A 23,321-nucleotide genomic window follows, 5' to 3' on the forward strand; every position below is an offset into this window, starting at 1 on the left:
TCTAGGATGTAAATACATGTCAAAGTTAAAAGACGTTTTTCTCTAAACACGTTACGAAGCGATTCCTCAGTGCGCATACGATATACAGTTTTTAAGCATTTTTTTTGTAGTTTAAATGTTTTTTGTACATCGACAGAATTACCCCAATAGATAACTCCATATGTAAGTAGTGGATACACACTTCCGTAATAAGCATTTACTACTACAGTTTCGGAACATGTTTGTGAAAGTATTGATAAGGCATAACAACTACTTGAAATCTTGCTGTTTATGTACTCAATATGAGTTTTCCAATTTAAGTGAGAGTCTATTTTAACACCTAGAAAGCTAGCATTTGTAATTTCCTCAATAGGAATCCCTGCGTCAGATATATCTAAAGGAATTGGTGGAGTTTTATTATGCCTAAATTGAATCAGCTTCTCTTTACTTAGATTCACTTTAAGATTTAGAGTCTCAAGCCAATCTAGAATTGTTCTAAGGCTGCGCTTAATATTATCGTTCATATCTGTGTCCCTGTTTTCACTTGAAAATAATATAGTCGCGTCATCTGCAAACATCACACATGGTTCTTAAATTTGGATTGGAAGTTCGTTTAAGTAAATAAGAAAAAGAAGTGGACCTAATACGCTTCCCTGAGGTACCCCCAGTAAAACCTTTTGAAAGGTAGATTGTTTGTGTTCCATTGTTTTGTTTTGCCTATCATAATGTTCGATAACCACAGCTTGGTCTCTGTTGGTTAAATAGCTTTTGAATAGGTGCAATGCGTTCCCTCTAACTCCAATGTGTTCTAGTTGCTGTAAAAGTACGCAAATTTAGGTAAATTTAGGTAAGTAAGCAAATTTAGGTAATCGCGGGCTCCCAAGGGCATTTTGGAACTAGGTTTTATCGCGTAATTTGCAGCGAACTGATATACATGGAAGTATTCTGTCCGCTCAGTTATGACTAGAGGGCGGAGTACCGGTGGCAAATTTCACACAAAAGGTATGGAGTCGCCTAAGTATTCTTATGATTAAATAAATAACGAATAAATGATTAATTTTGCATAATAATTTTTAGGAACTTATAGAAATTATCTTACGAGCATACAAATATAATGTAATATGTTGTTAATATCTATAATACATAATAATATGTTTTCTTATCAAAACATTATCATTAGGTACTAAATATTAGACTAAGAAGTTATACCTGCCAAACGATATATTATTTTCAAGACCATTCAATTACAATTGAGGACTGGAATTATGTGTTCGAGGTCCTCCTCACAATCTACACTTAAGTGCGTATCCATGTTATAAAATGACTGGACTATGGCCATTTTCGGAGTGAATCGGTGTCTTAATTTATTGAAGATCCCTTTATGAGTGGAAAACGATCGCTCTACATCTACCGATGTCATGGTTGCATGTTTAAGGACTTGTTTATAATTTTCCATTGTAATCATATTCCTTAATTCGTCAGCATCTGGGTTTCTATCTAGAACCAATTCGAGTTTATTTCGCACGGTTTCACTTCCTTAGAGGCTTAAAATACTCCTAACTATATCTATTACCAGAAAACTTCTTCTTCTATCGGAATTTTAATGCATTCTAATTTTTCTATCGATTCAGGTATAATTTCATAACAATTTTTTATAAAGCTTAACTCGTTTTTTAAATTTTCATTTTAAAACAACTTCTGGGCTTTTCTAATGGCAATCGCTTCTTTACTGTTCAATTGCATCACAACATTTTTAATCACGTCAAAATGTCTATCGTAGTAAAAACTTGCATTTAACCAGGTGCCCCAACGAGTGATAATGGGTTCCGGCGGTAAAGGCACATTCTGCGCATGGTTCCTGAAAAATCGGACGCGGTGTGGTGATTTAAAAAAAATCTACTTGACATTAGATATTAATGAATTGACAAATTTATGTTCAGATCTTATCTGCTCCGCGACTCTGTGTAGTCCATGAGCGAAACAAGTTACGTGTCGTACTTTAGTGTACTTTTTCTTCAAAATCTTGCCAGCAGCAAGCATGTACGCTGCGCTATCCGAACAGAATATTAAAATTTTGTTCATATTATCTGTAAAATTATCCTCCCACAAAAAATTCAAGCTTTCGTCAACCACCGCTGCAATTGAGTTCACGTTTACAGTACTAACGACTTTACACGCTAACAAATATGGCCTTTGTAAAGCATCATCAAGTGAATTTATAATTACATTTACTACGCAATTACCGAAATTATCAAGTCTCATACACCGCAAGCCATAAATTGGAATCGAAAAATGTATTTCGTATTTGCTTGACGGTCGCATTGTATATTCTGGTAAGATAGTATTTTCTCAAAACACTTTCTTCGGGAAGTTGTACGCCTTTATCTAAGTATTTTCCATAGAACTTTTTAAATTCTGGATGGTTAACTCTTTTCCATGGGATGTTACACGCTATAAGGAAAACGCATAAATCATAGGCAAAGGTGCCATTTTGGTTTCCACAGTTAATTTGGTGTTGTTTACTGTTAACGTGTTTTTCGACATTATATTTTTTCAACTGCTTTAAATCCACTGAGCAAGAAATACAGTGAATGCTACATTCTTCTTCATTATATATAAGATTTTCGTACGGTTCTATCATCCGCAGAATTGTTGCTTCACATGGCTTATTCATCTTGATATTTTTCCGTTTTAAATATTTAGCCGACGCAATAATAATTCAGATAATATAGATGTAAAGCAGCTGTCTAAATTAACAATGTCAAATAATTCGTTTCTAAATGTCTCATAAATTTGTAAATTTGTAACTTTTTGAAAAGAAAGGTTGCATATGGTAAAAAATATTATATCGATGAATGGTGACTTTGTTAAAAGAAATTGAAAAATAACCCAAAACATTTACGACATAACATTTAGGTGTTCCTGAAATCGATTTAAGAAAATAAATGTTAAGTACTTACTTCCAATTTACGAGTAGGTACCATACGTACATTAGGTAAATGAATAATTTTATTATTCAAGCTTAAAATAATAATTATAAAAACGACTCCATACCTTTTGTGTGAAATTTGCCACCGGTACTCCGCCCTCTAGTTATGACCCAACGTAAACTATTCGATTGTAGGCGGTGCTTACAAACTATTCGATTCGCAACATCAGTTCGTCCGAGATGACAGTCAGTGACGGATGGCTAAATTGATTTATAAAAACAACGTTTTTTTTGTAATTAAAAATGTCTTCATGTGTCGTGAAGTAGTGAAGAAGTTATTTTAGTTTATACCAAGGATAGTGGAATCACTTTTCACTTGTAGTAAACAGATAACTTCAGTAAAATTTGGAATAAACATGACGATTTGTTTTCAATACTACCGTGCTAAGCTAAAACGTAACAACTGCATCCGACTTTCATAACAACATACGACTTTTTAAATTGCGAGGATAATAGGGATGGTGTTATGCCAAATGAAGTAGACTATTTTATTAACTTGTGCTTGGTTTAGGTATTTTCTATATAATTATAAATGTAGTAATGAATTCTTTCTTACAGATTTGTATTTTCTTTTTTTATTTCATGAGATGGAGCTGTAAAAAAACTACCTAATTATTTCAAATTAATAATCAAATTTGATATTATCATTTTACATTACTTTCCATTCAGATTCCCACAAGATGCCATTCGCAGAGAACTATGGAAAAAAGCTGTCCAATTAGAGAGACATGAAATTAAGTGGAGGCCTGGAAAGATATCTAGAATATGTTCTATTCATGAGATATAACTCGTGAGATAATCATACCCGGTCTCCTATATAGTAGTAGTAGATACACTTCCACTGAATTAATTTAATAAATACACACATTATCTGAAAATGTTGATCATTCGAATCCACCCTCTACCGTCACATATATGTAGGTTCTCTCTCAAGCCATTTCCGTCAGTAGAAAAGAGCGGCAAATTTAGAAAATGTAGGCGCGCGAACGGGCGTAGTCCCATACAAAATTTTAATTTTGCACCTTTTTCTACTGACAAACTTGCTTGACCGGCTATATAAAATATTTCCATTGGAACTGAAAGTGGGGATTTATTGTGACTCCGCCTATTCAAATATTTTTGACCCGATTCGCGTACCCATGTAAATTTTGCAGGCTGTATAGCCAGTCCGAATTCTAAGATCAAGTTTACCATACATTTACAATGGCGTACTTGATCTTAGAAAAACGGACAGACTATACCTGAACGTGACTTCGCACTGCCATACAAATTGATAATAAAATATACAAAATACTTATTATAGCGGAATACATTTATACGACAATGATATATTTACTTATGTTGAGTTAGTCTGTCATTTCATAACAACATTTTAACTAGTTATCTTTTAATCTGCATTAAATTATTATACGTGAATTATTTGACTGGTTCTTCAATGTATGGCATAAACCTATCCCTGTCCAAGTCATATTCTAATCAAATATGAACCGCAAACTCTCAGCGGCCAGTACGTACAGCAAGAAGGTTATTAGCGGATTAATGTCGCTGATTGGTAGTTATTGACATTATATGCATTTCATCTACACTTAGCTATGTACCATTAGTGTAATAAAGATGACTATTATTTTGTTTACCAGCTTTGATTACAGGCTCTGTAAACGCGTCGTCTTATTTAAATGTAGGCGTAATTTTGTATGTGTGCTAATTTGGCCCGAGAATTTGAACGGTAATGTTCCTAAAGGCGGTTTCCATACTAAATATATGCGTTCACTGGTAATTTGCAATTTGTGGCACATATAGTAAACAAACCACATTGACACTTCACACGTCACGTCAATGACATGGCCTACCGCGAAACAAGAAGATCTCATCAGGCAGATAACTAATTTCGATTTACGCGTTTACCGGTAGGCCCTTGTTAACAACCCGCCTTGATGCATATTTTATTGTCTGTGAAAACTTGTCAAAAAACAGTTTAAGGCACAGTATGTAGTTGTAGGTATGTTGTTTTGATAAAGGTCACTAACCCTTGTGTTATTGTTAAATGTTACTGTACGGATATGACTTTCCGGTGGCGAATGCACTAGTCTCAAAACGCACTATTAGTCAATACACTCTAATTTCGAAAGCCCCTCTTCTCCAAACTAGGCCCAAAATACCATACCTACTTCGAAAAGGCTCATTCTCGATTTACACGAGAACGATTGAGAACTAGTCCCAAAATACACCTTTCCCAAAATACCCCAAATTGTGTTCACCTGTGCGTGGCGTAATACTTTATCCCAAATCCCAACAAAAACATAAATGTGAAATGAGAGCCAAGTTCAATATTAAGAATATATGTCGTTGTTGACTCGCCGACAAAAGAATTGAGATCTATATGGGTGCCAAGTTTTGAGCTGTGCAGAAAATCCTGAAATTGTAAAGGATTTGTCTTGGCTAGTTTTTACCAACAAACCAAATTTTAGAAAAGTAACGTACAACGTACCTAGTCAAATATAATAAACTAGTAGTTCGCCCCGAACTGAGAACTCGCAGTTAATCAAAAATTATTATAGAGCGATTGACTTTGTTGCACCTACTTAGGTACTCGTATAGTGCGACATAAAATAGTAGAAAATAAATGAGGGCACCACTTTCTACGTAACTGTCACTTTTTTGACGTAAAATGCTTACACATGGCAACAATTTAGTATTGACATTTTTGAGTTCCATTTTATTTAATTTCTACTATTTTATGTCGCACTATAGGCGACAATGGATCAAAAATCGCCTGGATTTATTGCAAGGTCTGTGGAGCTCTTGACTGATAGATTTAAGCAAAGAGTAGTGGAACGTTTTTTGCGTCCATTTTGAAGTGCCTTAAGTTCTTAACCAGAAATATCAACGTCAATATCGGGGGGAGGGGCATAAATAGCGTCTAAGTATGTTGCGAACATAAAAAACTTTGACTTTGAAGAAAAAAGGCTTCATGATATTTATTAATACACGAAAACAGATTAGGTACTTTTAACTTGACTGTTGATATAAATAAATTACCAATCATACAAGGCTGGAATAACACACAATTGACTACGAAACACAATTACACGCAGCAGGTTGTGAATCCACCCGCAAAATATTTTGGTAATAAAGTAATAAAGTTCTCAGCAACTATCATGGCGTATGAAAACTTTGTTTCTATTATCATTGTAAAACAGAAAGTATTTTTATTTTTCTGAATTATGTCCTAGTACAGAGAATAAATGGGGTGTTACAATATTTTGAGTTTTATTTGATAAAGTTGTTTTTGGGACAATCGCGTCCAAAGAATATAATACTCACTAGGAGAAGAACGGTAACTCCATACAAAAAAATGTCCCCGACCGTTTATACGTTTATACTAGTGGCGCCGTCTTCGTGTACGAATGGAACTAAAGTTGACAACCGGTTTAGCCTGGCGGGTATTGGTAGGTAGTAATTCTGTTGATAAACATATTTGTTATCTTCATATCACGAAATATATGCAAGATGCAAATATTACCCCTTGTTTCATATTATCAATTGATTTAAATAAAAGGCATGTTTATGTTTATAACATTATATATATTATATATTAAAAAATGTTTTACATATAAAAATATACACTGAAAACTGGCAACTGGCAACTTCATAAAAAAATAGACATTAATAAAGCGCATTCACAAAGTTTTCAGTACCTATTATACAAATAACATTAGGCATGCCTACCTATTACACTTTATACACAGATACACTACACTTTACACACGGCATTTTACACAGATTTCCAACTTGTATTCATACATTTCTTCACGGTTAATTAATACGCTTTCCAGATGCGTTATGACTCGGTTCCTTCTGAACCCACTAAAGTTGTAAATTTCACTCTGGCTGCTTCAACAGCCGTTGCTCCGCATTTAGCACATTTTTTATGTGCATTGCTGTAATCCATGTAGGTACAGACTTACAGTCTTAAGTGGTACGTAGCGGTACACGTTGTATGTATTATTTAAAGAGTTAATAAATAAAATTTTCGTTATGAACTTTAACCACAGCAGTTGGACAGAGTCATTGACAAATATATTTTTTATTATGGTGGGTAGACGTACCTACCCTCCATATATTTTATGAACATTGATAAAGACAGTTGGAAGCAAAGAATATAATACTCACTAGGAGAAGAACGGTAACTCCATACAAAAAAATGTCCCCAACCGTTTATACGTTTATACTAGTGGCGCCGTCTTTGTGTACCAATGGAACTAAAGTTGACAACCGGTTTAGCCTGGCGGGTATTGGTAGGTAGTAATTCTGTTGATAAACATATTTGTTATCTTCATATCACGAAATATATGCAAGATGCAAATATTACCCCTTGTTTGTGGTATTATCAATTGATTTAAATAAAAGGCATGTTTATGTTTATAACATTATATATATTATTTATTAAAAAATGTTTCACATATAAAAATATACACTGAAAACTGGCAACTTAATAAAAAAATAGACATTAATAAAGCGCATTCACAAAGTTTTCAGTACCTTTTATACAAATAACATTAGGCATGCCTACCTATTACACTTTATACACAGATACACTACACTTTACACACGGCATTTTACACAGATTTCCAACTTGTATTCATACATTTCTTCACGGTTAATTAATACGCTTTCCAGATGCGTTATGACTCGGTTCCTTCTGAACCCACTAAAGTTGTAAATTTCACTCTGGCTGCTTCAACAGCCGTTGCTCCGCATTTAGCACATTTTTTATGTGCATTGCTGTAATCCATGTAGGTACAGACTTACAGTCTTAAGTGGTACGTAGCGGTACACGTTGTATGTATTATTTAAAGAGTTGATAAGTAAAATTTTCGTTATGAACTTTAACCACAGCAGTTGGACAGAGTCATTGACAAATATATTTTTTATTATGGTGGGTAGACGTACCTACCCTCCATTTATTTTATGAACATTGATAAAGACAGTTGGAAGCAAATAATATAATACTCACTAGGAGAAGAACGGTAACTCCATACAAAAAAATGTCCCCAACCGTTTATACGTTTATACTAGTGGCGCCGTCTTTGTGTACCAATGGAACTAAAGTTGACAACCGGTTTAGCCTGGCGGGTATTGGTAGGTAGTAATTCTGTTGATAAACATATTTGTTATCTTCATATCACGAAATATATGCAAGATGCAAATATTACCCCTTGTTTGTGGTATTATCAATTGATTTAAATAAAAGGCATGTTTATGTTTATAACATTATATATATTATTTATTAAAAAATGTTTCACATATAAAAATATACACTGAAAACTAGCAACTTAATAAAAAAATAGACATTAATAAAGCGCATTCACAAAGTTTTCAGTACCTTTTATACATATAACATTAGGCATGCCTACCTATTACAATTTACACACAGATACACTACACTTTACACCTTCGAGCAACACCGGCTTCCGAAATATCGGAAGGGAGGGGCCCAAGCGATATCTCGCCGTACAAATCTTTCTGCCATTTTTCGCGGGGGGAAAGGTGCACACAGTCGCATTTCTCACACACTTACATACAAAATCCAATCTGTAATGACGACACAAATACATAGAAAATGACACACGTCAAAGACAAATCTTGCAAACCTCGATCTCTTTTTGTGTACGGACGAGTGACTAGTGTCACAACACGCACACTAACACATTTTCGTTGAAGTATGTCATTGTATTCTGAGAGATGAGAAGTCGGATTTGTCGCTCGACCGATCCGCAATTTGTACTGAGCGAGCAAAATCGATAAATCCAACAATTACTTGAGACTAAAATATAAAAATTGTATTTAAATGTAATTTAACGTATGATATGTAAAAAAAAATTACATGTGAAATGTAACACTTACTTTTTGTAAATTTGATGTCCCCGACCTCTTTTTATAACAAAAAACCGAGCATACAGGCATTTTTGTGCAGCAGAGTTCACGCGCGCGTCTGGACTCGGTCTAGTGAAAAATCCAAGTGCAACTAGTTTTATTACCCGCGCTAGATTAAATTGACGCGCTAATCTTGTACCTCGGCAGAAGGGAAATAGTGCGAATGCCGCCTCCCTTCCGTGTTGCTCGAAGCTTTACACACGGCATTTTACACAGATTTCCAACTTGTATTCATACATTTCTTCACGGTTAATTAATACGCTTTCCAGATGCGTTATGACTCGGTTCCTTCTGAACCCACTAAAGTTGTAAATTTCACTCTGGCTGCTTCAACAGCCGTTGCTCCGCATTTAGCACATTTTCTATGTGCATTGCTGTAATCCATGTAGGTACAGACTTACAGTCTTAAGTGGTACGTAGCGGTACACGTTGTATGTATTATTTAAAGAGTTAATAAATAAAATTTTCGTTATGAACTTTAACCACAGCAGTTGGACAGAGTCATTGACAAATATATTTTTTATTATGGTGGGTAGAAGTACCTACCCTCCATATATTTTATGAACATTGATAAAGACAATTGGAAGCAAATATTCATTATAAAACTTAATCGCATGTAATTAAGTTTTAAGCGTTTTAAGTCCCGTTTTATGATTAATATTGTATAAAATTCGTGATAATTTAAATCAGAGTTGGGAGCAATGTTGCTGTAGAAAAATGTTTTTATTTTTATTACTCGCAACTTTTTCCCGGAGGCCAACGCACACATAGAAGCTTAAGGCGCATACATGCGCAATTATTTGGGGACATAACCAAAGAATATAATACTCACTAGGAGAAGAACGGTAACTCCATACAAAAAAATGTCCCCAAACGTTTATACGTTTATACTACTGGCGCCCTCGATGTGTACCAATGGAACTAAAGTTAACAACCGGTTTAGCCTGGCGGGTATTGGTATTATAGGTATATAGTAATTATGTTGATAAATATATTTGTTATCTTCATATCACGAAATATATGAAAGATGCAAATATTACCCCTTGTTTGTGGTATTATCTATTGATTTAAATAAAAGGCATATTTATGTTTATAACATTGTATTATGTTTTACATAGAGAAATATACACTGAAAATGAAACCCTGACAACTTAATAAAAATAGACATTAATAAAGCGCATTCACAAAGTTTTCAGTATTATACAAATAACATTAGGCATACCTACCTATTACACTTTACACACAGATACACTACACTTTACACACGGCATTTTACACAGATTTCTAACTTGTATTCATACATTTCTTCACGGTTAATTAATACGCTTTCCAGATGCGTTATGACTCGGTTCCTTCTGAACCCACTAAAGCTGTATAAATTTCACTCTGGCTGCTTCAACAGTCATTGCTCCGCATTTAGCACATTTTCTATGTGCATTGCTGTAATCTATGTAGGTACAGACTTACAGTCTTAAGTGGTTGTACCGCTACGTTGTATTTATTATTTAAAGATTTAATAAATAAAATGTTTGTTATGAACTTTAACCACAGCAGTTGGACAGAGTCATTGACAAATATATTTTTTTATTATGGTGGATGATTATGCAATAAAACTTTGATTTTATGAAAAGACGCATTGTATTATTACTTTTCACACACATTTATACCGTGAATCGACACAATAACTAATTTTCAGTTTTATTGTAAAGGAAAGCGAACTAGCTTGAGCGGCCATTTTTGCAAGAGCGAAAAGCACAGATAAAATATCTTTGTCATAGATCTAGGCCGAGCTGTTTGAGGTTTCAAATTAAACTATTTCCACTATGAATGGCAAATTACTCATAAATCTTATAATAATACATATAACGCTCAAACAAAGCAAATATTCATTATAAAACTTAATCGCGTGTAATTAAGTTTTAAGCATTTTAAGTCCCGTTTTATGATTAATTATGTATAAAATTCGTGATAATTTAAATCAGAGTTGGGAGCAATGTTGCTGTAGAAAAATGTTTTTATTTTTATTACTCGCAACTTTTTCTCGGAGGCCAACGCACACGTAGAAGCTTCAGGCGCACACATGCGCAATTATTTGGGGACATAACTTTCTTAGGAAGTGAACAGGCCTTGGACATAACTTTCTTAGGAAGTGAACAGGCCTTCGTTGGAAGCAAATATTCATTATAAAACTTAATCGCATGTAATTAAGTTTTAAGCGTTTTAAGTCCCGTTTTATGATTAATATTGTATAAAATTCGTGATAATTTAAATCAGAGTTGGGAGCAATGTTGCTGTAGAAAAATGTTTTTATTTTTATTACTCGCAACTTTTTCCCGGAGGCCAACGCACACATAGAAGCTTAAGGCGCACACATGCGCAATTATTTGGGGACATAACTTTCTTAGGAAGTGAACAGGCCTTGATCGCGTCCATGACAACGATGGCCATAAATAATCTGTTCTAACAGATGTTTTTTTGTTTGATCCATGCGCTGGATACAAGGCTTTTAAGACGTTGTGACGAAATAAAGTGAAGCCATATAAAAAAAAAGTTTAGCGTTAAGTAATATAGATGTCGCAATTTTTTGGAATAAAGTGCTTTATATACGACTGTTCCTCCCCTGGATTCAAGTCATCATTCGTAGAAATCATAGAGTAAAATAAACTGTATCTTAGGCACTGGTCCCACCGCGAGCTAGTAAGCTATGAGCTATCGGCTATAAACATGAACAAAAGATAAGCTAGCCGATAGCTCATAGCATACTAGCTCGCGGTGGGACCAGTGCCTTAAGCCGAAATATTTCCTGTCAAATACCTATATCATGTTTATATAATTTTATTTTTATATTGCTTATTATTTCAAAATGGCAAATTTAAAAACGATATTATAAAAGTGCAAACCGAGCACTTCGATTCGGTGGAAACATGGGCGGTGCTTGAGTCTCTTCAGCGATGCCATATTGACTATCGGTACAGTCACCTGCAATAATATGTAACACAACGAAGGCCGCAAAAATATCTGACACGATCTTATTAATAGAGCCATAAGAGCGTGTCACATATTTTTGCGGCCTTCGAAGAGTAACATGTTATTGCAGGTGACTGTACATCTAAGTGTTGAAGTGTTTGTATGGCATTGGCAACGCCACCATGTCGGTCCGAGTACAGGAGCAGAGCACGAGGGCGATTCCATTGCGAAGAGGCGTAATAAGGCAGGGAGGCGTTATCTCTCCGAAACTGTTTACTGCCGTAATGGAAGACGCCTTCAAGCTCCTGGAATGGGAAGGACTTGGCATCAACATCAACGGCGAATACATCACTCACCTTCGGTTTGTCGACGATATCGTAGTCATGGCAAAGTCGATGGAGGAACTCAGCATGATGCTCGATGACCTCAACCGAGTTTCACAACGGGTGGGCTTGAGCTTCCAACCGGCACGTATGGAGGTCCAAGGGGGAGGGGCCTATGTTCAGCAGTGGACGTCTTATGGCTGAGATGATGATGATGATGAACCGAGCACTTTCATTTGATACTAAATTCGACCATGTTTTTTGCAAATAAAATGACCAGAATAGCCTGACCTCTCACAAACAGCTTTTTGGCCTTCTAAGCTCTTCTACCTCAATAATCCCTTGATCGAGCCTGCTCATAATTTAATGACTAAAATATAATGCCCGCAACTACACGTTTACCCAATTTCATTTAAATTAGAACAAATTTACTTAAGTTCTTGGAGGGTCAATTTCACCAAACGAGCATTTTCATCTAATTCCCATGGAATTTTGAAATACCAACATTACACACAAAAATTATGCTGTGAATTTGATAAAAAATATAATAAACATTAATTTTCTTATGGGATAAAAATATTCATAAAACTATAAAAGTTATTTCAATTTAAAATTTTGGTCAGGGCACGGGAATTAAAGTTTCCATGGAAATTAGATTTTACTAGGACGGAAATTAGAACACGGCAAGGGAATTGTCTTCTTAACTTATTTTGGTACTTAAAACTATTATTTATGTATATTTTAATCTACAATAATATACTGCAACCATACTGAAGTGGCATCGAACATATTTACCTTATTTAATTTTAGTTTCGAACCACAAATCTACGAAAGTATGATACACTAATAACCACGTATTTGAGTAATCGTTTCCTTTATTTTAATGGCAACTAATCTCTCTTTCTTAGTAAAATGTACATATTTCAAAACAATACTTTGAGTAGTTCCGTAAACTTGTCCGCCTTATATACAAAACTATTCATTAAAAAGTGTCATTATGTATCTGCATGTAGATAGGTACGAGTACAAGGTGTATGATCTGGTATATGGCCGTATAGGAAATGATACTAAGAAATAAATAGGGGCACAGTGAGAAGAAGTTATTGTGTAAGTTAATCTGAAGAAATCGAATATGCTGCCTTCATAAATTAATAACCCAAAAAATTGTTTGAACACATATGAGATATGAGGTAAGGTGGGGTAAGACTATCACCGGGGTAAGACTATCACTTGTATGGAATCCTCATACTGTTAGTCTTGTCCCGATCAAAATAAACTAAGTTAGTCTTACCCCGCCTTACTTTACACATAGGTATACGGGGTGTCCCTGCCCTGCGGGAAAATCTTCAAAGTGTAGGTTGGTTAAGTAATTTCTCAAAAATATCATAATCTTCATAAGAAAAAACTTCCTAAAAAAATACCCCCTGGCACTGACTAAAATAACCGACTTGGTTTCACATTACATCACAAAACTTTTTTGTAGTAGAGTAGAAGAACTGCGTTGCGAGTTTGCATCTTTTTACATGTAATCTTTTTGATAGGATCCCATCTCTTTTTGTAGGCTGTCCTTCTTTTCGGGTAATCGTACCCATACCATACTGATACTATGTATAAACATACCATAACTATACACCTAAAAGGTAACGTTGTTATCGCATATATTTCTATAGGATTACAAACTTAATTATGTAGTAATTTATGCACTTATCTTTAGAACGTGACTAATATTGCAGTATTATTAGATTTTTATTGGCTTAAAAAGCTAAAACCTAATTACGTTTCAAATTTGGAACTTGTGGGTATGCTAGAAGTACCTTAAAATAATATTGATTGTGAGTGATTGTGCTAGTGACAAAACTAAGGGATTTTAAAGTGTATTAATTCTTAGACTACATGCTCAAATTAAATGTTATTTTATATTTTAGATAGAATGTTATTGAGATTTGATGGTATGGCCGTGCCACTTTGTTTTGCTCGACTTGGTGGCGGCACTGCCGTGTCCCCAGATCATTTGTCCTTCCCCAGGCCTCAAACTATCTCCATGCCAAATATGTATCATCAAGATGATATTGTTTCAGCGGCTTAAGTGTGACGAGATAACAGGCAGACAGACAGAGACACTTTCGCATTTATAATATAGTAAGAATAGGATATATTTAATTTTTCTTGTACCTATTAGAAAAGCTAATTTATAATAACTAATCTATTAAACGAGCAATTCTTGAATATATTTCGGGGATCTCGGAAACGGCTCTAACGATTTCGATGAAATTTGATCATATATGAGGGTTTTCTGGGATGAAAAATCGATCTAGCTAGGTGTTATCTCTGGGAAAAAGCGCATTTTTGAGTTTTTAGGTAGTTATATGTTTTCCGAGCAAAGCTCGGTCTCCCAGATATTTAAACTTTATACGGCTTACGCTGTCAGCTGTCAAATTTACAAAAAAAACCATTGTAAATTTGATTCATTTTGTTTCATGTAACCTTAGGTACAGGTATTATAATATGTAATAATTCCAAAAGTAGTGTTATGTTTATATAATATTTTAATGTTATAAATGTTATAATATGATCAATGAAAAAGGTAAGGTGGCGCAAGACTAACAGTACGAGGATTCCATACTAGTGATAGTCTTACCCCAGTGTCGTCTTACCCAACCTTACCTTACGTATTAAAATTGCCCGGGTTATTCGGGTCCACTCTGTAAGTATGTACTATAGTACTTATACTAAAAAACCGTTCACAGATTTTTGTGCATTCTTTAAGTTTTCCTTAAATGTAAAATAGAAAGATATACGTCATATTATTATTACATATAATATATATTCAATGCCAATATATATGTAATAATAATATGACGTAAACATTGCCAATTAACTTTCAGTGCCCCCAATTATAAATTTGTTGACAATAAATGTAATACTTTCTAATTCCCGTGCCACTTAATCAGTTGTTTTAGGTAAATATTCCATGGGAATTAGGGCACGGAAATTAGAATTCGTAATCAATAAAATCGCCAAATTTTTAAATCGTGTTTAACCAAACTGTTATGTTATCGCTTACATAAAGATACATGAAGGGCTCCTAAATATGACAATTGTTATTGAAAAGCTATGTGGGAAATAAAATTTATAAGGGGCATCGAAATTAGAAAAAAATTGTCGCCCACCCGGATTCCCAAATACTTATGCGATTTGCTCGAACACGCCGCGGCTTGACGTACATGCGCTTGCTTTGAGAGACAGCCGAATACTGCCAGGACAGGTGAGGCGGGACACGAGGCGGTTCAGATACAGACGTCGGCTGTCAGAGCCCTTTGAGTTTTGCCGATGAAATTGTACTCGCGCGCTCGGACAAAATTTAAACTTCGATCACGCGTTATTTACCACAATGAAGTTAATTAATAGTGTATGTGCTCAGTGAGAGTAAATATCATCTAGTTTAAGTATTTGACACTAAATTAGTGATACTAATGTAGAATTAATCAGTGAATTCATATGGAACCCGGTGTGAAAGTGTGGCTTCTTTATGTAAAAAAAAAATGGTAAGTATTATCTGATGCTAACCCGCGATTTTCATCACGGACAGAAAAAAAATCGTGTTCAGAAATTGACCCTTGAGTATCAAACTATCTTCTGATGCCGGGATGTGCCGCTAGCCAGCCGCGTGATCCAAGTCGAATGTAAGAACTTCGCTTCACTTCGCTCGCTCGTTCGATAACCTATACGTAAAAACTAGCCAAGACAAATCCTTTATAATTTCAGGATTTTCTGCACAGCACAGAACTTGGCACCCATATAGATCTCAATTCTTTTGTCGGCGAGTCAACAACGAGACATAATTCTTAATATTGAACTTGGCTCTCATTTCACATTTATGTTTTTGTTGGGATATCATTACTTTTTGTACAGAAATTAGTATAGTAAGTATTTTATTCATCATGAAAGCAGTTTGCCTAAGTTGAAAAGGAGACCCTCGCTAACGCGCGGTCAATTGTCAAAAAGTTTCAGTTTTCAGATTTTTTCTTTTGTATACGCCTAATAACCTACCTTTATGCCAAATATCAAGTTTCTAAGTCATATAGAAGTGGTTTAGGTTTTTGGTCTATAAGTATTAATATTCTTTTTTCCATCGAAATATCAATATTTTCCAGTTTTCGGATTTTTCCCTCTATATACACCTAATTAGCGAAGTTACTGCTATAGTACCCATTTTTTTTGCTTGCTACGGAATAAAAAAGAATGTACGTACGACTCGTACGAGGAAGTATTTCGCATTTTAAAACCAAAATTTAACATAAAAATATCTTTGTTCAAAAGCGATTGGGAAACTGCAATTATCAACGCCGTTAAGACTGTTTATCCTGATGTGCGTGTGAAGGGGTGTCTCGAGAAATAAATATTTATTTCTTTCATCCGCCTCTCCACCTAACACCGTTCCACCAGAGTGAGTTGCGCTGTAAGTTCTGTGGGTAAACTCCTCGTGTGTGTAAATCAGCAGCGTTCTCTTTTGTATTGACGTAATTCCACATCTTAGACTTAGTCAATTGTATAATCTCCATTAGTCTATGAGACACAAAAGTGTGTAGTTTTTTGTATGGCGACTTAATCCAGTGTAACACAATCTGTGAATCTGTGAATAATACAATGTCATGTATTTTAAATTTGTCTTTGAATACTCTTCTCAGCTTGTCAACTAGGTGTGCTAACAATAAGCATCCAGATAATTCAAGTCTTGGCAATGATTGAACACGAATTGGACTGACTCTTGTCTTCGCCATAACAAGACTACAGGTGGGTTCTTTGTTAGGATATGTGGCTCTGAAATAAACAACAGCACCGAAGGCTTTCGCAGAAGCATCACTGAACCCTATCAAGGTTATCCGCGTTGGTATATCAGAGAAATAGTATCTAGGGACGTTTTTGAGCTCGGCTAGATTAGTTTGAAACTCTAGCCAAGTTCTTTGTAGATTTTCTGGAATGACCATGTCCCAATCAACCTTGGCTTTCCAAATGTTTTGGATGAGGATCTTCGCTATAATGACCGTTGGCGCTAGTAGACGATTCAGCGTCTACATTTCTCTAAGGAGTACCAAGAGTTACACACATTGATATCACATATTATACAGTCCACAAAATCCACAAATAATATGAATTGACCAGTGTAAGCATCAGTTAGCTAGCCCTAAGCAACCAAAGATCAAGCTGCAGTTGAAAAACTAATAAAGGTAAAGCTAAGCTGATAATTTTCCCGCCGTCTCCATGCTTCTTTAAGTTGGGTATTGACTGGTCAGCTGCCTGTTAGCTATAGTTTTCGCGAAAATCGCCAGTACAGAGGTGTAAATTTTTGTATGAAAACTTGCAACTTTAAATGCATTTTTTGACGAAACTATTGCAGTCTAAAATGAAGTCAAAATCAGTCCATCGACTCAATTTATTGCAAGCTTTCTAATGGTACCCCACACGATTCTTACAAATGAAAAAAGTTTCAGCCTACCCCTCTCAACCCCCTAAATTTCCCCCTTGAATAAGAAATAAGCTGTTTTGACTTATTTACAATATGAGTGGTGGTAATTGCTATAACTGTTCCAAATTTTAGGTATCTATGTCAAACGGTCTCTGAAAAAAACGTATTTAACTGATTTGCAAGACCGAAGTGATCCCATAAGTGTTCCGTAAACAAAGTTTTGTACGGAACACTAAAAACCGACTTCTATGGGGGCCGGCGAAAGATTTTTGTAGATGGTGCACTATGTAGTAAAGGAGATAAAACCATCCACTTTTCTACTAGTCGTAGTTCTAGCCTAACCTAACCCACTTCTCTGATAGCAGGGAACGCAGTTCGAACCTAATCAAACCCACTTTTCAAGCAGCATTTCGTTTCTGTAAGGCTCGCAGTTCTAACTTAACCCTGTTCGGTTCTGTGAGGATCGCCGTTCAAACCTACCCTAACCCACTTAACGGCGCATGCGGTGCGGTGTACGGGGTTTGAGCGGGAGGGGCTAGTAAGATTGGCATCATCATACTTTATACAACCTACATTTTATGGTTACCTACCATAAATAGTGGTCAGTGGTTTATTTAGTTGAGGTATCATAGTGGTTTTCCGGGTCAAGGTCCGGGTTCGAGTCCGAGTCCGGGTCCGAGTTCGGTCCGAGTCCGGGTCCGAGTCCGAATCCGGATCCGAGTCCGGGTCCGAGTCCGGGTCTGAGTCCGGGTCCCAGTCCGGGTCCGGGTCCGGTTCCAGGTCCGGGTCCGAGTCCGGGTCCGAGTTCGGATCCAAGTCCGGTCCGAGTACGGATCCGAGTCCGGGTCCGAGTCCGGGTCCGAGTCCGGGTCCGAATCCGGTCCGAGTCCAGGTCCAGGTCCGGGTCCGAACCGGTTCTGGGTCTGAGTCCGGGTCCCAGTCCAAGTCAAAATCGAAATTCGAAATCACCAAACGTGTACTATGCGTCGTTGAAGAGTTCTGTTCTGGTCGTCATCAGCAGTTCCACTTCATCAAAGCGACAGTTTTTAGTGAAAATGCTTGATTTTCTGATGTAAATACAAAAATCTCTATACGCATACCTTTAAGATTTGAGGAGTTCCCTCGATTCCTCATGGATCCCATCATCAGAACTCGAGCTTGACAAAAATGTGGCATAAAAACTTAACTTACTTAACAAACATAACGAAGAGGACAAATCGCCAGACGTGAACTATGCATCGTTAAAGAGTTCCGTTCTGATCATCATTAGCAGTTCCACTTCATCAAATGTCACTTTTTGGATGTATATGCTTGATTTGTTGATAAAAACCCAAGACACGACGAGACACGTTTCGGGCCCGTCGGGGGTCCTTCCTCAGTGCACGAGTTGCAGCCGCCGCGAGCACTCGAGCCTGAGGAAGGACCCCCGACGGGCCCGAAACATGTCGCCAATAGCGACTAAAAATTCAAGTGAGTGAAACCGTTGTCGTATAAACAATTTAAAATATGTCTCACGAAAGTTTAATATCGAAAAACCCAAAAATCACTGTATGTATGCCTTTAAGATTTGAGGAGTTCCCTCGATTCCTCATGGATCCCATCATCAGAACTGGGTTTTGACAAAAACGGGACCAATCTGTATGCATATACATACAATCAAAAAAAGAATTTTCAAAATCGGTCCAGTAATGACGGAGATATGGAGTAACAAACATAAAAAAAAAAATTAAAAAAAAAACATACAACCGAAAACCGAATTGATAACCTCCTCCTTTTGAGATTTGGAAGTCGGTTAAAAAATAAAAAACATACAACCGAATTGATAACCTCCTTCTTTGAGATTTGGAAGTCGGTTAAAAATGATACTTCATATAGTCACAGAATAAATAATACATAGTACTAGGTACAGAAGACTCACTCTCTAACAAAATGCGTCTGTCACGATCAGCACAGATATGGCCGCTAGGTGGCGACAGCGCCACGCGCGGCTTATGGCCAACCCCAAAATTGGGGCCGAACGGGTGGACTTTTAGCTACCTGTAGAAAAGCGACGAAATCGCGGAGTGAGCCGCGCCTGGTATAGGTAGTCAAGTAATAGACTATTGTAATGTCAATTGCATAGAATGGAAATTCACGATTCCTCTCGCCAGCCACATGGGTGGAATTTACAAGGCTGTAAGTCTGTTAAAAATTTATTGAAAAGATATTTAGGTAATGTCAGATTGACTTATGAATTTTTTTACACAGTGCTTGTTCAGATTGAGGGTAAGTATTCTGAATTCGAGGCCTTTATGCTCAGTTTTTGACATTCCAGATAACGACAATATTGTTTGCCTAACACCGGCTCATTTTTAGGGTTCCGTACCCAAAGGGTAAAACGGGACCCTATTACTAAGACTTCGCTGTCCGTCCGTCCGTCCGTCCGTCCGTCCGTCCGTCCGCCCGTCCGTCCGTCCGTCAGTCCGTCAGTCCGTCGGTCCGTCCGTCCGTCCGTTCGTCTGTCACCAGACTGTATCTCACGAACCGTGATCTAGCTATCGCGGTTCGTGAGAAACAGTTGAAATTTTCACAGGTGATGTATTTCTGTTGCCGCTATAACAACAAATACTAAAAACAGAATAAAATAAAGATTTAAGTGGGGCTCCCATACAACAAACGTGATGTTTGACCAAAGTTAAGCAACGACGGGCGGGGTCAGTACTTGGATGGGTGACCTTTTTTTTTTACCGTTTTTTTGCATTATGGTACGGAACCCTTCGTACGCGAGTCCGACTTGCACTTGCCCGGTTTTTTTAATTGGATCTCCAATTTCAGATATGCCTGAGCCTAGTATTGTAAATAAAGCAGAAAAAAGATTAACCCCCTTATTCATAAACGTTTACTAAAGTTGACAAGCCGATAATAATCGTTTGTTCCTTTCCGACGTATTGGTATGATGGAAAGGGACAAACGATTTTTATCGTCTGGTCAACTTTAATAAACGTTTATGAATAAGTGGGTAAATATGTATCAAAAAATTACTCAAATAAAACAAAAGTTTTGGGTACAGTTTTATAATAATTATTTGAGTGAGCTGCAACCAAGAAGCAAGTGGCTGCAGAAAAGGACCAATTTAGATATTGGACAAATTGTTTTGTTAAAAGATGAAGCTACTCCACCTGCTTGTTGGCCGCTGGGTAAAATAATATCTATTAATAAAAATACATCGGACAATTTAGTACGGTCTGTCCAAGTCAGAACTCAGAACCCAGAAAGGTGTTTTCGTTAGGCCAATAAACAAAATTATTTTGTTACCTATTAATTAGCTAGAATAGCTAGTATAATTTAAGTTAATTTTCTGTTAAAAGGACCGAGAATGTTCGGTATTAAAATCTTATTTTATTGTTTTTCTACATTTTAAAAATGACATACATCAAGAAGATGTCTTTTCGTATTCGATTTGTGTCGATGAACACATGTTTTAATATAAAAGAAAAAGAACCAGCTAGAAATATGTGTTTAATTCAACATATATAATAAATACATCTATAGGTAATCCACTTCAACGACCCCAATAAAAAAATGCGGGTATGCATCATTTTTTTATTGGGGTCGTTTTTTTTTTGAAAAACAAAATATGAGGATCGACCTTTGCGTATCTCTCAGGTCGGGCCTTATGGGCACTAAGAATAGTGCTAGTTCAGCAGTGTCACTCACGAATTCGAGCCAATCAACAACAGTTTAACGCAACTAGTTGCGACCAATCGAAAGCGTGATGTGAAGTCATCGACCAATCGCGTTGCAGCGGTTAGGTGTCTCACGTCACACCGCTTTACTGGCCCCATTCATGCACCATTCTCATTGCCCGTGCCAGTCCTCAGATATACGTCAATGACTGATTACTAGTGCGCTGTTGCGTCTGGAATTATTTATGGCTGCTATTTAACTGATCACCAGATTTAATAAAATTTAATACCAAAAAAATCTACTTTACCACCCTAAAATAATGAATGATCACCAAAATTATAACACCATTTTAATGTGAAATGATTACCAATTTTATTACATTTTACTATCCTATTAAAGGAAATGACACCAAATTAATCATTATTAACCCAAAAATTGTAAATAATTACCAAATTTCAAACCCCAATTTAATGTCAATTGATAACCAAATTTTTACATCGTGCTATCCTATTAAATAAAATGACACCAAAATAATCATTGTAAACCCAAAAATAGTAAATGACCACCAAAATTAGAACTCCATTTTAATGTAAAATTATAACCAAATTTTTAAATCTTGCTATCCTATTAAAGCAAAGCAAAATTTTCTAGTAGCATTTCGTTTCTGTATGGGTTGCAGTTCAAACCTAACCTAACCCACTTTTCTAGTAACATTTCGTTTCTGTAAGGTTCGCAGTTCAAACCTAACCTAACCCACTTTTCTAGTAGCATTTCTTATCTGGAAGGGTCGCAGTTCAAACCTAACCTAACCTACTTTTCTAGTAGAATTTCGTTTTTGTAAGGGTCACAGTTCAAACCTAACCTAACCCACTTTTCTAGTAGCATTTCGTTTCTGTAAGGGTCGCAGTTCAAACCTAACCTAACCCACTTTTCTAGTAGCATTTCTTTTCTGTAAGGGTCGCAGTTCAAACCTAACCTAACCCACTTTTCTAGTAGCAATTCGTTTCTGTAAGGGTCGCAGTGTTAACCTAGCCCACTTAACTGATAGCAGTACAAAGCTAACCTAACATACTTTTCTAGTAGCATTTCAGTATGCCTACCTAAGTTATGCGGTGCGGGGTACGGGGGTTGAGCGGGAGGGGCTAGTAATTTTGGCATCATTTTACTTTATTTGGTAATATGTATAAATTTTTTGGTATCATAGTGGTTTATTTAGGTGAAAATATCGCATTTATTTGGTCTTCAAGATTTGGTGATCATTAATGATTTTTGGTAATCATTCAATATATTTGGTATTCGAATACTTTTTGAAGTGCAGTCGTAATTAAAATGGTGGTACATTTGTAATTTTAGGCCTTATTTTTTTGGTGTTCAGTATTTTTTTTTGGTAAGCATGATTTTTTTATTTAGGGTACCAAAGTATTTTTTGGTGGTCATTATATTTGTAGCCATTATTTATTTCCCAATTATTATTGATGCGATTCTGTACTTTCTGTATGTAAACTGTGGAGGAAAATAAATATCTGTCAAGACAGAAGAACGATTTTATTGTTGCTAACCCGCAGATCACTGCTTATTATTACATCTACCTAACTACATATACGTAATTAGTAGGTACCTATACGGTACCCAGACTACATTTTTATTCGTGGAATATTATTTCGATTAAAAATCATGATTATATTTATTTGGTTAAATATGTTATTCTCATTGATTTTTTTCTCATACGAATTATTCCCGATCAAAATTATTTGAATATTTTTGACGGGAATAAAATCGAGATGATTTTATTCCTACGAATTCGTATTCAAATAATGATTTTATTCTTGAATGACCAACACTGGTCAAGTGTGAGTCGGACTAATTACTTATTAGTTTTCTATCCGACCCCGACGGATTTTCTAAAGCCAATTCGCGTGACATATAAAAAATACATTGTTAAGAATTGGGTAATGTAAACCAATGCGAACTTGGAAGGCGAGTCCGACTCGCA

This window comes from Cydia fagiglandana, chromosome Z (genome assembly GCF_963556715.1).
Source record: "Cydia fagiglandana chromosome Z, ilCydFagi1.1, whole genome shotgun sequence".
NCBI classification, from domain to species: domain Eukaryota; kingdom Metazoa; phylum Arthropoda; class Insecta; order Lepidoptera; family Tortricidae; genus Cydia; species Cydia fagiglandana.